Below are 17742 nucleotides of genomic sequence, written 5' to 3' on the forward strand. Positions count from 1 at the left end.
GTTTTAATGTTTAGGGTAGCATCTATGCATTAATTTCTTAGGTTTTGAATTCCATATTGAAGTGTCTGAATTGGTTCTTTCTTTATTTTGTATTGTAATATTCGAAGTGAGGTTGAACTGTTAATCACACTATAATTATCAGAAGTCTGAGATTTGTTAGAGTTCTGTTGCTTCTTAGTGGTTTCAAAATTACTGCTGTAGTGTAATTTTTTCCCAAGTGGCCTCCTTTCGCATTACGAAGAGGAGGCTAAGCATTTTCCTCTCTGTCTGGCCTAATATTTTCCTTGTCTAACGGGGTCTTCTCTTCCCAACAGGTCAGTGTAATTACTCTGCCTGTGTATAAACCAGTTTTGTTTCAGTTTTTTCCGAATTTAGAGTCTCTCTTTCAAGTGCTGTTTCTCTTAAAACCATTGAAAGTTAAATGTTGAACAAAAAAGAAATGTAAATAAAAATTTAATGAGTACTCGTAATGAAAGTTAGTGGGGCCAAATTGTCTTTTGTTAAGGCTGCTCAAAATGTGCTTTTTATCAGTTGTTTTAAGCATACTTTATTAAAATTTTCCCTTAATTTGAGCTATTTTGGCATATTGGGAGGTTTTATGAACCTATTTGCGAAGATCTATTTAAAATTGATTTCACAAATAAAAATTCGTTTTGAAATCAAATCAGAGATGTTTTATTATTATCGAAGTAAAATTCTGCAGAATAACTTTCCACTTTGTTTTGCAAAGCACTCTGAAAGTTTCTCTTGGACTTGTTTTCGTTCTCTTGGCAAATACATGACAGAATTATTTTTTGAAAATGCTGATGTCTTTTGCTTATAAGAATGACTGATGCAACTGTATGCGTGCCGCTGTAAAGAGCACATGTTTCCCAGTGTCCTGTTTTTTCTTTAATTGGGTAATTCTTCGCTAGAAGATCAGACATTGCTTTTTGTGTTATTTAACAATTTCTTCATCTTATCTTCAGTTAAAAGCTCTTCTTCATAATGAGCGCTTTTATTATCAAGGGGTTTTATAAGACCCCAATTCTTCTTTTGTAATTTTCTGATTCATTGTTTGACTTCTCTGTCTTCCATATGTGAAAATTCTTCGGCATCGATTGCTTTTGAAATTTGTAAGATTTTTCGGACTTCATTTTCAGTCGATGGAAATTGTTTAAAGTAGCAGATAAATTCTTTCCGGTGTTGATGGATGAATGTTGCACCACGTATGAATGAAATTCTAGCAGTGAACAAAAAAATGGGATCCTTTAAGGTACTGCTATACGCGAAATCACGCTTTACAAGTCTGCACTCAGCAAGTACCTGCCATATTAAAAATGATAGACTACAAAATATGGCTTGACGAATGGTATGACTTATGTGGAATGCAGATTGGGAGTTTAGTCGTGATAGGTAAACGGTCTATACAGATGACCGGAAATAATAAAAATTTAGATGGCTGTACTATAAAGTATTTTACTCCTGGACCATGGATTAGTCATAAACAGTAGTTGTGTAAAAACAGATTAAAGTATATGAATTCCCTGTTTAAGAAAGGAATTTCTCTATGACAGTATGCAGTCTGTATCATAGCTGGAATAGCGAGGTGTTGTGTCTTCAGGGAAACAAAATCTTTTATTCTGTAATTTTTACTGAAAATGTGTGTTTAAATTTTGTTACCTAGGTAACCTATTTTTAACTCTTTCTATATGAAAATGAAACCAAATACAGACAAAGAAATAAAATTGCATTCCTTCCCTTGGTGCAGTTATGAACAACTTTAACTTAATGGGAGCCAATTTTAAGTTTATAAAATTTTGGCTAGCTGCAATTATATATTGCACTTTTAATATTTCAGTTATGAGTGCATTACACAAAGTATAAAAATGTGTGGTATAATATGTTAAAGAAAAGGTATACTCTTTGTATTATTTACAAAAAAATTCAGCAAGATGAAAATTAAATACAGGGAAATCATATTTTAATGTGAAATTTAACATTGCATTTCTTCTGAGAGGTTTTTTTCTCCCTCTGGTACATGCTATGTTATGGCTAAATCCATGCAGTCGTCCGGATGTGTGTTTGTTATTCTGTATCTGAACATTGATTTTAACAAGTTTGTTGTTGAAAATCCTCTTTCACATTTTTAAGTAGATCGAAAGCAGGAATTTATCTTTTTAAAAGTTTAACAGTTCATGATTTTTCTGATCTAGGACTATTCAAATTGCTTTTTGTGATATTCTTGATCTTAATTAGGATGAAAATCAGTTATTTCCATTTCTAGATCAGTAGAATTGTTAACATATTTGCAATCTTTTACCATTTTTCTTAAATACTAGTCTTATGTAATGGGTTTGAAGTGAATGTAGTAGTTGGTATAATTTTATATACACTCAAAACATCTAATTTAGAAACTAATTTAAGCTCGATGAGATATTCCAAATGTTTGTTTCACTTTTCTTATATTTCACGCTTTAGTTCTCCAGATTTTCAAAGTGGCAAAATGTACATTGCATTATGGTAAAAATGTATATTCCTTATATTTGTGTAATATTTTTACAAAATTAATTTTGATTTAAAATGAATTTAAAATAACTTTAAATTCAAAGACTTTAGTTTTCTTCCCTGCTCAAGTTTAAGATATTAGTTATTATGTCTGTAAGAATGACTAAATCGTAGAACCAGTTATGGTCTATAATTTCTTCATGAGTTTCGTTTCTGGATTCTTAAAATTCTTCTATCAAACTTTTGTAACAGAAGCTGGGATGGAACCCAGGCAGCCAGACAGAATGTCCTTTCCCTGAGTGAAAATTTCTATCATTTCACTGAAAGTGACATTATAATATTTCAGAATAAACCCTCGTAACACTAATAAATGTATGTACATTTTTTTAAAAATATTTATATAATGCGTGTTTGGTTCTTACAATATTTTGAGCTATTATATTACTAATTCTGTATGTGAGTTAAGACAGTTTAATATAGAATACCTGCTTCAAGGCTAAAAGTATTTGGATTGTGTTTTACCTTTCATGTGTTTTGAGACGTACGTTCTATTCTACAATTTACGGAATTTTTCGGTATTGGACATCTCAGATAGCTGACAAAATTTTATTCCTATGTTTAGGTTTTATAGTACAATAAGTTAAGCATCCCTACATTAGTATATGACTTTGATTCCTTCGAAAGAAAAAAAGAGTATCTTAGTTTTCTTGAATATTTGGTCAAAATTTTAGTATATAGGTAATTGCAATATCTCTTTCACGAAATATTATTTAAATTTTTTTGCAACATTTCAAAATGCTGTATCATTCAATGGCATTTGATGTGTTTTGGCTTGCTGTATTAAAGCTGGGCTCGAACCCAGGCAACTAGATAATATGTTCTTTTCCTGAGTGAAATATTGCTATAATTTCATTAAAGTGACGTGGTAATATTTCAGGATAATTTCTTGTACATTGGACTAAGCTCTCCTCTCTCATGGATGAGTGTACCTAAGTAAAGAACTTAAAATGAGAAACAGTTCTTGCGTTAAAATTCTGAATGAAATATTTATTTTATGGTTTATGACTTTTGTTTCCAAGATGTTTTTCGAAAATCTGTTTTTAGAATGGTGTTTTTTGAGCCCTTTCTAAAAATAAAAAAACAAAAAACTATAAAAGTATCTTTGTAGAGCTCTTTTAATGTCAATATATTGCGAGTTTGATTCTTACTCTTTTTTTATCTGTTATGTCAGTAATTCTGTGTGTGAATTAAGATAGTTTAACATATAATGTAGATTACGTCTTACGTTAAAATTCTGAATGAAATATGTATTTTATGGTTTATGACTTTTGTTTCCAAGATGTTTTTCGAAAGCTGTTTTTAGAATGGTGTTTTTGAGCCCTTTCAAAAAAAAAAAAAAAAAAGCTATAAAAGTATATATGTATAGCTCTTTTAATGTCAATATATTGCGAGTTTGATTCGTACTCTTTTTTGATCTGTTATGTCACTAATTCTGTGTGTGAATTAAGATAGTTTTATATGTAACACCTGCTTCAAAGCTAACAGTATAGTTTATTTTGTTTATTTGTCATTTAAAATTACCTGCTTATTGACTTTCGGTGCCATCTTTGTACCAGCGCTAAAATTATTTACTTTTTTCGAAGATCATTATCCCTTTTATTCTGTGTATCCGTAATAACTGTATAATTTTTTTTCTTTCATTTTTCATGTTGTACCCATACATTAAAAACCCCCTTTCGCTAACTGTACTTCTGTCGTATTAGGAAACTCATTTTCTTTTCTATCGACTGCAATCATGATTTTAGTAACAATGTAACACATTGCTGGAATTTAAAACAAAGAAGGCTACTTTTGAAGTTTTATATATTAAGAAACAATATTAGATATTTCTCTTTGTGTATAAGTATTCTTTAATTTCAAAGTAGTTAAAATCTAATGATTCCTTCCCCTCCCCCCCCTTGGCCTCTTCTAGTGTAATTTGTCATCATTTTTGTGCACTCTTGGATTGCAGAACATGATATCATGAAAGAAAAGGAACGGAGAAATAGTGCAGAGCAAAAAGACGTCTGTGGCTGGTAATTCTTGTTTTATATTAAACTTTATTTTCACTAGAAATGCTTGAATGTTATAATTTGTAGGTCCCTTTTCACATGTTGCTTTATATTGAAGTTTTACTACTTATTTATTTTACGTGAACGCTTCACATTATGTTTTAATGTTTAGGGTAGCATCTATGCATTAATTTCTTAGGTTTTGAATTCCATATTGAAGTGTCTGAATTGGTTCTTTCTTTATTTTGTATTGTAATATTCGAAGTGAGGTTGAACTGTTAATCACACTATAATTATCAGAAGTCTGAGATTTGTTAGAGTTCTGTTGCTTCTTAGTGGTTTCAAAATTACTGCTGTAGTGTCATTTTTTCCCAAGTGGCCTCCTTTCGCATTACGAAGAGGAGGCTAAGCATTTTCCTCTCTGTCTGGCCTAATATTTTCCTTGTCTAACGGGGTCTTCTCTTCCCAACAGGTCAGTGTAATTACTCTGCCTGTGTATAAACCAGTTTTGTTTCAGTTTTTTCCGAATTTAGAGTCTCTCTTTCAAGTGCTGTTTCTCTTAAAACCATTGAAAGTTAAATGTTGAACAAAAAAGAAATGTAAATAAAAATTTAATGAGTACTCGTAATGAAAGTTAGTGGGGCCAAATTGTCTTTTGTTAAGGCTGCTCAAAATGTGCTTTTTATCAGTTGTTTTAAGCATACTTTATTAAAGTTTTCCCTTAATTTGAGCTATTTTGGCATATTGGGAGGTTTTATGAACCTATTTGCGAAGATCTATTTAAAATTGATTTCACAAATAAAAATTCGTTTTGAAATCAAATCAGAGGTGTTTTATTATTATCGAAGTAAAATTCTGCAGAATAACTTTCCACTTTGTTTTGCAAAGCACTCTGAAAGTTTCTTTTGGACTTGTTTTCGTTCTCTTGGCAAATACATGACAGAATTATTTTTTGAAAATGCTGATGTCTTTTGCTTATAAGAATGACTGATGCAACTGTATGCGTGCCGCTGTAAAGAGCACATGTTTCCCAGTGTCCTGTTTTTTCTTTAATTGGGTAATTCTTCGCTAGAAGATCAGACATTGCTTTTTGTGTTATTTAACAATTTCTTCATCTTATCTTCAGTTAAAAGCTCTTCTTCATAATGAGCGCTTTTATTATCAAGGGGTTTTATAAGACCCCAATTCTTCTTTTGTAATTTTCTGATTCATTGTTTGACTTCTCTGTCTTCCATATGTGAAAATTCTTCGGCATCGATTGCTTTTGAAATTTGTAAGATTTTTCGGACTTCATTTTCAGTCGATGGAAATTGTTTAAAGTAGCAGATAAATTCTTTCCGGTGTTGATGGATGAATGTTGCACCACGTATGAATGAAATTCTAGCAGTGAACAAAAAAATGGGATCCTTTAAGGTACTGCTATACGCGAAATCACGCTTTACAAGTCTGCACTCAGCAAGTACCTGCCGTATTAAAAATGATAGACTACGAAATATGGCTTGACGAATGGTATGACTTATGTGGAATGCAGATTGGGAGTTTAGTCGTGATAGGTAAACGGTCTATACAGATGACCGGAAATAATAAAAATTTAGATGGCTGTACTATAAAGTATTTTACTCCTGGACCATGGATTAGTCATAAACAGTAGTTGTGTAAAAACAGATTAAAGTATATGAATTCCCTGTTTAAGAAAGGAATTTCTCTATGACAGTATGCAGTCTGTATCATAGCTGGAATAGCGAGGTGTTGTGTCTTCAGGGAAACAAAATCTTTTATTCTGTAATTTTTACTGAAAATGTGTGTTTAAATTTTGTTACCTAGGTAACCTATTTTTAACTCTTTCTATATGAAAATGAAACCAAATAAAGACAAAGAAATAAAATTGCATTCCTTCCCTTGGTGCAGTTATGAACAACTTTAACTTAATGGGAGCCAATTTTAAGTTTATAAAATTTTGGCTAGCTGCAATTATATATTGCACTTTTAATATTTCAGTTATGAGTGCATTACACAAAGTATAAAAATGTGTGGTATAATATGTTAAAGAAAAGGTATACTCTTTGTATTATTTACAAAAAAATTCAGCAAGATGAAAATTAAATACAGGGAAATCATATTTTAATGTGAAATTTAACATTGGATTTCTTCTGAGAGTTTTTTTTCTCCCTCTGGTACATGCTATGTTATGGCTAAATCCATGCAGTCGTCCGGATGTGTGTTTGTTATTCTGTATCTGAACATTGATTTTAACAAGTTTGTTGTTGAAAATCCTCTTTCACATTTTTAAGTAGATCGAAAGCAGGAATTTATCTTTTTAAATGTTTAACAGTTCATGATTTTTCTGATCTAGGACTATTCAAATTGCTTTTTGTGATATTCTTGATCTTAATTAGGATGAAAATCAGTTATTTCCATTTCTAGATCAGTAGAATTGTTAACATATTTGCAATCTTTTACCATTTTTCTTAAATACTAGTCTTATGTAATGGGTTTGAAGTGAATGTAGTAGTTGGTATAATTTTATATACACTCAAAACATCTAATTTAGAAACTAATTTAAGCTCGATGAGATATTCCAAATGTTTGTTGCACTTTTCTTATATTTCACGCTTTAGTTCTCCAGATTTTCAAAGTGGCAAAATGTACATTGCATTATGGTAAAAATGTATATTCCTTATATTTGTGTAATATTTTTACAAAATTAATTTTGATTTAAAATGAATTTAAAATAACTTAAAATTCAAAGACTTTAGTTTTCTTCCCTGCTCAAGTTTAAGATATTAGTTATTATGTCTGTAAGAATGACTAAATCGTAGAACCAATTATGGTCTATAATTTCTTCATGAGTTTCGTTTCTGGATTCTTAAAATTCTTCTATCAAACTTTTGTAACAGAAGCTGGGATGGAACCCAGGCAGCCAGACAGAATGTCCTTTCCCTGAGTGAAAATTTCTATCATTTCACTGAAAGTGACATTATAATATTTCAGAATAAACCCTCGTAACACTAATAAATGTATGTACATTTTTTTAAAAATATTTATATAATGCGTGTTTGGTTCTTACAATATTTTGAGCTATTATATTACTAATTCTGTATGTGAGTTAAGACAGTTTAATATAGAATACCTGCTTCAAGGCTAAAAATAAAGTACTTGAATTGTGTTTTACCTTTCGTGTGTTTTGAGACGTACGTTCTATTCTACAATTTACGGAATTTCTCGGTATTGGACATCTCACATAGCTGTGAAAATTTTATTCCTATGTTTAGGTTTCACAGTACAATAAGTTGAGCATCCCTACATTAGTATATGACTTTGATTCCTTCGAAAGAAAAAAAGAGTATCTTAGTTTTCTTGAATTTTTGGTCAAAATTTTAGTATATAGGTAATTGCAATATCTCTTTCATGAAATATTATTTAAATTTTTTTGCAACATTTCAAAATGCTGTATCATTCAATGGCATTTGATGTGTTTTGGCTTGCTGTATTAAAGCTGGGCTCGAACCCAGGCAACTAGATAATATGTTCTTTTCCTGAGTGAAATATTGCTATAATTTCATTAAAGTGACGTGGTAATATTTCAGGATAATTTCTTGTACATTGGACTAAGCTCTCCTCTCTCATCGATGAGTGTACCTAAGTAAAGAACTTAAAATGAGAAACAGTTCTTGCGTTAAAATTCTGAATGAAATATTTATTTTATGGTTTATGACTTTTGTTTCCAAGATGTTTTTCGAAAATCTGTTTTTAGAATGGTGTTTTTTAAACCCTTTCTAAAAATAAAAAAACAAAAAACTATAAAAGTATCTTTGTAGAGCTCTTTTAATGTCAATATATTGCGAGTTTGATTCTTACTCTTTTTTTATCTGTTATGTCAGTAATTCTGTGTGTGAATTAAGATAGTTTAACATATAATGTAGATTACGTCTTACGTTAAAATTCTGAATGAAATATGTATTTTATGGTTTATGACTTTTGTTTCCAAGATGTTTTTCGAAAGCTGTTTTTGGAATGGTGTTTTTGAGCCCTTTCAAAAAAAAAAAAAAAAAAAAAGCTATAAAAGTATATATGTATAGCTCTTTTAATGTCAATATATTGCGAGTTTGATTCGTACTCTTTTTTGATCTGTTATGTCACTAATTCTGTGTGTGAATTAAGATAGTTTTATATGTAACACCTGCTTCAAAGCTAACAGTATAGTTTATTTTGTTTATTTGTCATTTAAAATTACCTGCTTATTGACTTTCGGTGCCATCTTTGTACCAGCGCTAAAATTATTTACTTTTTTCGAAGATCATTATCCCTTTTATTCTGTGTATCCGTAATAACTGTATAATTTTTTTTTCTTTCATTTTTCATGTTGTACCCATACATTAAAAACCCCCTTTCGCTAACTGTACTTCTGTCGTATTAGGAAACTCATTTTCTTTTCTATCGACTGCAATCATGATTTTAGTAACAATGTAACACATTGCTGGAATTTAAAACAAAGAAGGCTACTTTTGAAGTTTTATATATTAAGAAACAATATTAGATATTTCTCTTTGTGTATAATTATTCTTTAATTTCAAAGTAGTTAAAATCTAATGATTCCTTCCCCTCCCCCCCCTTGGCCTCTTCTAGTGTAATTTGTCATCATTTTTGTGCACTCTTGGATTGCAGAACATGATATCATGAAAGAAAAGGAACGGAGAAATAGTGCAGAGCAAAAAGACGTCTGTGGCTGGTAATTCTTGTTTTATATTAAACTTTATTTTCACTAGAAATGCTTGAATGTTATAATTTGTAGGTCCCTTTTCACATGTTGCTTTATATTGAAGTTTTACTACTTATTTATTTTACGTGAACGCTTCACATTATGTTTTAATGTTTAGGGTAGCATCTATGCATTAATTTCTTAGGTTTTGAATTCCATATTGAAGTGTCTGAATTGGTTCTTTCTTTATTTTGTATTGTAATATTCGAAGTGAGGTTGAACTGTTAATCACACTATAATTATCAGAAGTCTGAGATTTGTTAGAGTTCTGTTGCTTCTTAGTGGTTTCAAAATTACTGCTGTAGTGTAATTTTTTCCCAAGTGGCCTCCTTTCGCATTACGAAGAGGAGGCTAAGCATTTTCCTCTCTGTCTGGCCTAATATTTTCCTTGTCTAACGGGGTCTTCTCTTCCCAACAGGTCAGTGTAATTACTCTGCCTGTGTATAAACCAGTTTTGTTTCAGTTTTTTCCGAATTTAGAGTCTCTCTTTCAAGTGCTGTTTCTCTTAAAACCATTGAAAGTTAAATGTTGAACAAAAAAGAAATGTAAATAAAAATTTAATGAGTACTCGTAATGAAAGTTAGTGGGGCCAAATTGTCTTTTGTTAAGGCTGCTCAAAATGTGCTTTTTATCAGTTGTTTTAAGCATACTTTATTAAAATTTTCCCTTAATTTGAGCTATTTTGGCATATTGGGAGGTTTTATGAACCTATTTGCGAAGATCTATTTAAAATTGATTTCACAAATAAAAATTCGTTTTGAAATCAAATCAGAGATGTTTTATTATTATCGAAGTAAAATTCTGCAGAATAACTTTCCACTTTGTTTTGCAAAGCACTCTGAAAGTTTCTCTTGGACTTGTTTTCGTTCTCTTGGCAAATACATGACAGAATTATTTTTTGAAAATGCTGATGTCTTTTGCTTATAAGAATGACTGATGCAACTGTATGCGTGCCGCTGTAAAGAGCACATGTTTCCCAGTGTCCTGTTTTTTCTTTAATTGGGTAATTCTTCGCTAGAAGATCAGACATTGCTTTTTGTGTTATTTAACAATTTCTTCATCTTATCTTCAGTTAAAAGCTCTTCTTCATAATGAGCGCTTTTATTATCAAGGGGTTTTATAAGACCCCAATTCTTCTTTTGTAATTTTCTGATTCATTGTTTGACTTCTCTGTCTTCCATATGTGAAAATTCTTCGGCATCGATTGCTTTTGAAATTTGTAAGATTTTTCGGACTTCATTTTCAGTCGATGGAAATTGTTTAAAGTAGCAGATAAATTCTTTCCGGTGTTGATGGATGAATGTTGCACCACGTATGAATGAAATTCTAGCAGTGAACAAAAAAATGGGATCCTTTAAGGTACTGCTATACGCGAAATCACGCTTTACAAGTCTGCACTCAGCAAGTACCTGCCATATTAAAAATGATAGACTACAAAATATGGCTTGACGAATGGTATGACTTATGTGGAATGCAGATTGGGAGTTTAGTCGTGATAGGTAAACGGTCTATACAGATGACCGGAAATAATAAAAATTTAGATGGCTGTACTATAAAGTATTTTACTCCTGGACCATGGATTAGTCATAAACAGTAGTTGTGTAAAAACAGATTAAAGTATATGAATTCCCTGTTTAAGAAAGGAATTTCTCTATGACAGTATGCAGTCTGTATCATAGCTGGAATAGCGAGGTGTTGTGTCTTCAGGGAAACAAAATCTTTTATTCTGTAATTTTTACTGAAAATGTGTGTTTAAATTTTGTTACCTAGGTAACCTATTTTTAACTCTTTCTATATGAAAATGAAACCAAATACAGACAAAGAAATAAAATTGCATTCCTTCCCTTGGTGCAGTTATGAACAACTTTAACTTAATGGGAGCCAATTTTAAGTTTATAAAATTTTGGCTAGCTGCAATTATATATTGCACTTTTAATATTTCAGTTATGAGTGCATTACACAAAGTATAAAAATGTGTGGTATAATATGTTAAAGAAAAGGTATACTCTTTGTATTATTTACAAAAAAATTCAGCAAGATGAAAATTAAATACAGGGAAATCATATTTTAATGTGAAATTTAACATTGCATTTCTTCTGAGAGGTTTTTTTCTCCCTCTGGTACATGCTATGTTATGGCTAAATCCATGCAGTCGTCCGGATGTGTGTTTGTTATTCTGTATCTGAACATTGATTTTAACAAGTTTGTTGTTGAAAATCCTCTTTCACATTTTTAAGTAGATCGAAAGCAGGAATTTATCTTTTTAAAAGTTTAACAGTTCATGATTTTTCTGATCTAGGACTATTCAAATTGCTTTTTGTGATATTCTTGATCTTAATTAGGATGAAAATCAGTTATTTCCATTTCTAGATCAGTAGAATTGTTAACATATTTGCAATCTTTTACCATTTTTCTTAAATACTAGTCTTATGTAATGGGTTTGAAGTGAATGTAGTAGTTGGTATAATTTTATATACACTCAAAACATCTAATTTAGAAACTAATTTAAGCTCGATGAGATATTCCAAATGTTTGTTTCACTTTTCTTATATTTCACGCTTTAGTTCTCCAGATTTTCAAAGTGGCAAAATGTACATTGCATTATGGTAAAAATGTATATTCCTTATATTTGTGTAATATTTTTACAAAATTAATTTTGATTTAAAATGAATTTAAAATAACTTTAAATTCAAAGACTTTAGTTTTCTTCCCTGCTCAAGTTTAAGATATTAGTTATTATGTCTGTAAGAATGACTAAATCGTAGAACCAGTTATGGTCTATAATTTCTTCATGAGTTTCGTTTCTGGATTCTTAAAATTCTTCTATCAAACTTTTGTAACAGAAGCTGGGATGGAACCCAGGCAGCCAGACAGAATGTCCTTTCCCTGAGTGAAAATTTCTATCATTTCACTGAAAGTGACATTATAATATTTCAGAATAAACCCTCGTAACACTAATAAATGTATGTACATTTTTTTAAAAATATTTATATAATGCGTGTTTGGTTCTTACAATATTTTGAGCTATTATATTACTAATTCTGTATGTGAGTTAAGACAGTTTAATATAGAATACCTGCTTCAAGGCTAAAAGTATTTGGATTGTGTTTTACCTTTCATGTGTTTTGAGACGTACGTTCTATTCTACAATTTACGGAATTTTTCGGTATTGGACATCTCAGATAGCTGACAAAATTTTATTCCTATGTTTAGGTTTTATAGTACAATAAGTTAAGCATCCCTACATTAGTATATGACTTTGATTCCTTCGAAAGAAAAAAAGAGTATCTTAGTTTTCTTGAATATTTGGTCAAAATTTTAGTATATAGGTAATTGCAATATCTCTTTCACGAAATATTATTTAAATTTTTTTGCAACATTTCAAAATGCTGTATCATTCAATGGCATTTGATGTGTTTTGGCTTGCTGTATTAAAGCTGGGCTCGAACCCAGGCAACTAGATAATATGTTCTTTTCCTGAGTGAAATATTGCTATAATTTCATTAAAGTGACGTGGTAATATTTCAGGATAATTTCTTGTACATTGGACTAAGCTCTCCTCTCTCATGGATGAGTGTACCTAAGTAAAGAACTTAAAATGAGAAACAGTTCTTGCGTTAAAATTCTGAATGAAATATTTATTTTATGGTTTATGACTTTTGTTTCCAAGATGTTTTTCGAAAATCTGTTTTTAGAATGGTGTTTTTTGAGCCCTTTCTAAAAATAAAAAAACAAAAAACTATAAAAGTATCTTTGTAGAGCTCTTTTAATGTCAATATATTGCGAGTTTGATTCTTACTCTTTTTTTATCTGTTATGTCAGTAATTCTGTGTGTGAATTAAGATAGTTTAACATATAATGTAGATTACGTCTTACGTTAAAATTCTGAATGAAATATGTATTTTATGGTTTATGACTTTTGTTTCCAAGATGTTTTTCGAAAGCTGTTTTTAGAATGGTGTTTTTGAGCCCTTTCAAAAAAAAAAAAAAAAAAGCTATAAAAGTATATATGTATAGCTCTTTTAATGTCAATATATTGCGAGTTTGATTCGTACTCTTTTTTGATCTGTTATGTCACTAATTCTGTGTGTGAATTAAGATAGTTTTATATGTAACACCTGCTTCAAAGCTAACAGTATAGTTTATTTTGTTTATTTGTCATTTAAAATTACCTGCTTATTGACTTTCGGTGCCATCTTTGTACCAGCGCTAAAATTATTTACTTTTTTCGAAGATCATTATCCCTTTTATTCTGTGTATCCGTAATAACTGTATAATTTTTTTTCTTTCATTTTTCATGTTGTACCCATACATTAAAAACCCCCTTTCGCTAACTGTACTTCTGTCGTATTAGGAAACTCATTTTCTTTTCTATCGACTGCAATCATGATTTTAGTAACAATGTAACACATTGCTGGAATTTAAAACAAAGAAGGCTACTTTTGAAGTTTTATATATTAAGAAACAATATTAGATATTTCTCTTTGTGTATAAGTATTCTTTAATTTCAAAGTAGTTAAAATCTAATGATTCCTTCCCCTCCCCCCCCTTGGCCTCTTCTAGTGTAATTTGTCATCATTTTTGTGCACTCTTGGATTGCAGAACATGATATCATGAAAGAAAAGGAACGGAGAAATAGTGCAGAGCAAAAAGACGTCTGTGGCTGGTAATTCTTGTTTTATATTAAACTTTATTTTCACTAGAAATGCTTGAATGTTATAATTTGTAGGTCCCTTTTCACATGTTGCTTTATATTGAAGTTTTACTACTTATTTATTTTACGTGAACGCTTCACATTATGTTTTAATGTTTAGGGTAGCATCTATGCATTAATTTCTTAGGTTTTGAATTCCATATTGAAGTGTCTGAATTGGTTCTTTCTTTATTTTGTATTGTAATATTCGAAGTGAGGTTGAACTGTTAATCACACTATAATTATCAGAAGTCTGAGATTTGTTAGAGTTCTGTTGCTTCTTAGTGGTTTCAAAATTACTGCTGTAGTGTCATTTTTTCCCAAGTGGCCTCCTTTCGCATTACGAAGAGGAGGCTAAGCATTTTCCTCTCTGTCTGGCCTAATATTTTCCTTGTCTAACGGGGTCTTCTCTTCCCAACAGGTCAGTGTAATTACTCTGCCTGTGTATAAACCAGTTTTGTTTCAGTTTTTTCCGAATTTAGAGTCTCTCTTTCAAGTGCTGTTTCTCTTAAAACCATTGAAAGTTAAATGTTGAACAAAAAAGAAATGTAAATAAAAATTTAATGAGTACTCGTAATGAAAGTTAGTGGGGCCAAATTGTCTTTTGTTAAGGCTGCTCAAAATGTGCTTTTTATCAGTTGTTTTAAGCATACTTTATTAAAGTTTTCCCTTAATTTGAGCTATTTTGGCATATTGGGAGGTTTTATGAACCTATTTGCGAAGATCTATTTAAAATTGATTTCACAAATAAAAATTCGTTTTGAAATCAAATCAGAGGTGTTTTATTATTATCGAAGTAAAATTCTGCAGAATAACTTTCCACTTTGTTTTGCAAAGCACTCTGAAAGTTTCTTTTGGACTTGTTTTCGTTCTCTTGGCAAATACATGACAGAATTATTTTTTGAAAATGCTGATGTCTTTTGCTTATAAGAATGACTGATGCAACTGTATGCGTGCCGCTGTAAAGAGCACATGTTTCCCAGTGTCCTGTTTTTTCTTTAATTGGGTAATTCTTCGCTAGAAGATCAGACATTGCTTTTTGTGTTATTTAACAATTTCTTCATCTTATCTTCAGTTAAAAGCTCTTCTTCATAATGAGCGCTTTTATTATCAAGGGGTTTTATAAGACCCCAATTCTTCTTTTGTAATTTTCTGATTCATTGTTTGACTTCTCTGTCTTCCATATGTGAAAATTCTTCGGCATCGATTGCTTTTGAAATTTGTAAGATTTTTCGGACTTCATTTTCAGTCGATGGAAATTGTTTAAAGTAGCAGATAAATTCTTTCCGGTGTTGATGGATGAATGTTGCACCACGTATGAATGAAATTCTAGCAGTGAACAAAAAAATGGGATCCTTTAAGGTACTGCTATACGCGAAATCACGCTTTACAAGTCTGCACTCAGCAAGTACCTGCCGTATTAAAAATGATAGACTACGAAATATGGCTTGACGAATGGTATGACTTATGTGGAATGCAGATTGGGAGTTTAGTCGTGATAGGTAAACGGTCTATACAGATGACCGGAAATAATAAAAATTTAGATGGCTGTACTATAAAGTATTTTACTCCTGGACCATGGATTAGTCATAAACAGTAGTTGTGTAAAAACAGATAAAGGTATAAGAATTCCCTGTTTAAGAAAGGAATTTCTCTATGACAGTATGCAGTCTGTATCATAGCTGGAATAGCGAGGTGTTGTGTCTTCAGGGAAACAAAATCTTTTATTCTGTAATTTTTACTGAAAATGTGTGTTTAAATTTTGTTACCTAGGTAACCTATTTTTAACTCTTTCTATATGAAAATGAAACCAAATAAAGACAAAGAAATAAAATTGCATTCCTTCCCTTGGTGCAGTTATGAACAACTTTAACTTAATGGGAGCCAATTTTAAGTTATAAAATTTTGGCTAGCTGCAATTATATATTGCACTTTTAATATTTCAGTTATGAGTGCATTACACAAAGTATAAAAATGTGTGGTATAATATGTTAAAGAAAAGGTATACTCTTTGTATTATTTACAAAAAAAATTCAGCAAGATGAAAATTAAATACAGGGAAATCATATTTTAATGTGAAATTTAACATTGGATTTCTTCTGAGAGTTTTTTTTTCTCCCTCTGGTACATGCTATGTTATGGCTAAATCCATGCAGTCGTCCGGATGTGTGTTTGTTATTCTGTATCTGAACATTGATTTTAACAAGTTTGTTGTTGAAAATCCTCTTTCACATTTTTAAGTAATCGAAAGCAGGAATTTATCTTTTTAAATGTTTAACAGTTCATGATTTTTCTGATCTAGGACTATTCAAATTGCTTTTTGTGATATTCTTGATCTTAATTAGGATGAAAATCAGTTATTTCCATTTCTAGATCAGTAGAATTGTTAACATATTTGCAATCTTTTACCATTTTTCTTAAATACTAGTCTTATGTAATGGGTTTGAAGTGAATGTAGTAGTTGGTATAATTTTATATACACTCAAAACATCTAATTTAGAAACTAATTTAAGCTCGATGAGATATTCCAAATGTTTGTTGCACTTTTCTTATATTTCACGCTTTAGTTCTCCAGATTTTCAAAGTGGCAAAATGTACATTGCATTATGGTAAAAATGTATATTCCTTATATTTGTGTAATATTTTTACAAAATTAATTTTGATTTAAAATGAATTTAAAATAACTTAAAATTCAAAGACTTTAGTTTTCTTCCCTGCTCAAGTTTAAGATATTAGTTATTATGTCTGTAAGAATGACTAAATCGTAGAACCAATTATGGTCTATAATTTCTTCATGAGTTTCGTTTCTGGATTCTTAAAATTCTTCTATCAAACTTTTGTAACAGAAGCTGGGATGGAACCCAGGCAGCCAGACAGAATGTCCTTTCCCTGAGTGAAAATTTCTATCATTTCACTGAAAGTGACATTATAATATTTCAGAATAAACCCTCGTAACACTAATAAATGTATGTACATTTTTTTAAAAATATTTATATAATGCGTGTTTGGTTCTTACAATATTTTGAGCTATTATATTACTAATTCTGTATGTGAGTTAAGACAGTTTAATATAGAATACCTGCTTCAAGGCTAAAAATAAAGTACTTGAATTGTGTTTTACCTTTCGTGTGTTTTGAGACGTACGTTCTATTCTACAATTTACGGAATTTCTCGGTATTGGACATCTCACATAGCTGTGAAAATTTTATTCCTATGTTTAGGTTTCACAGTACAATAAGTTGAGCATCCCTACATTAGTATATGACTTTGATTCCTTCGAAAGAAAAAAAGAGTATCTTAGTTTTCTTGAATTTTTGGTCAAAATTTTAGTATATAGGTAATTGCAATATCTCTTTCATGAAATATTATTTAAATTTTTTTGCAACATTTCAAAATGCTGTATCATTCAATGGCATTTGATGTGTTTTGGCTTGCTGTATTAAAGCTGGGCTCGAACCCAGGCAACTAGATAATATGTTCTTTTCCTGAGTGAAATATTGCTATAATTTCATTAAAGTGACGTGGTAATATTTCAGGATAATTTCTTGTACATTGGACTAAGCTCTCCTCTCTCATCGATGAGTGTACCTAAGTAAAGAACTTAAAATGAGAAACAGTTCTTGCGTTAAAATTCTGAATGAAATATTTATTTTATGGTTTATGACTTTTGTTTCCAAGATGTTTTTCGAAAATCTGTTTTTAGAATGGTGTTTTTTAAACCCTTTCTAAAAATAAAAAAACAAAAAACTATA

Source organism: Stegodyphus dumicola, chromosome X1, assembly GCF_044657685.1.
Source record: "Stegodyphus dumicola isolate Sdum_Otavi_A_Nest chromosome X1, ASM4465768v1".
In the NCBI taxonomy this organism is placed as follows: Eukaryota; Metazoa; Arthropoda; class Arachnida; order Araneae; family Eresidae; genus Stegodyphus; species Stegodyphus dumicola.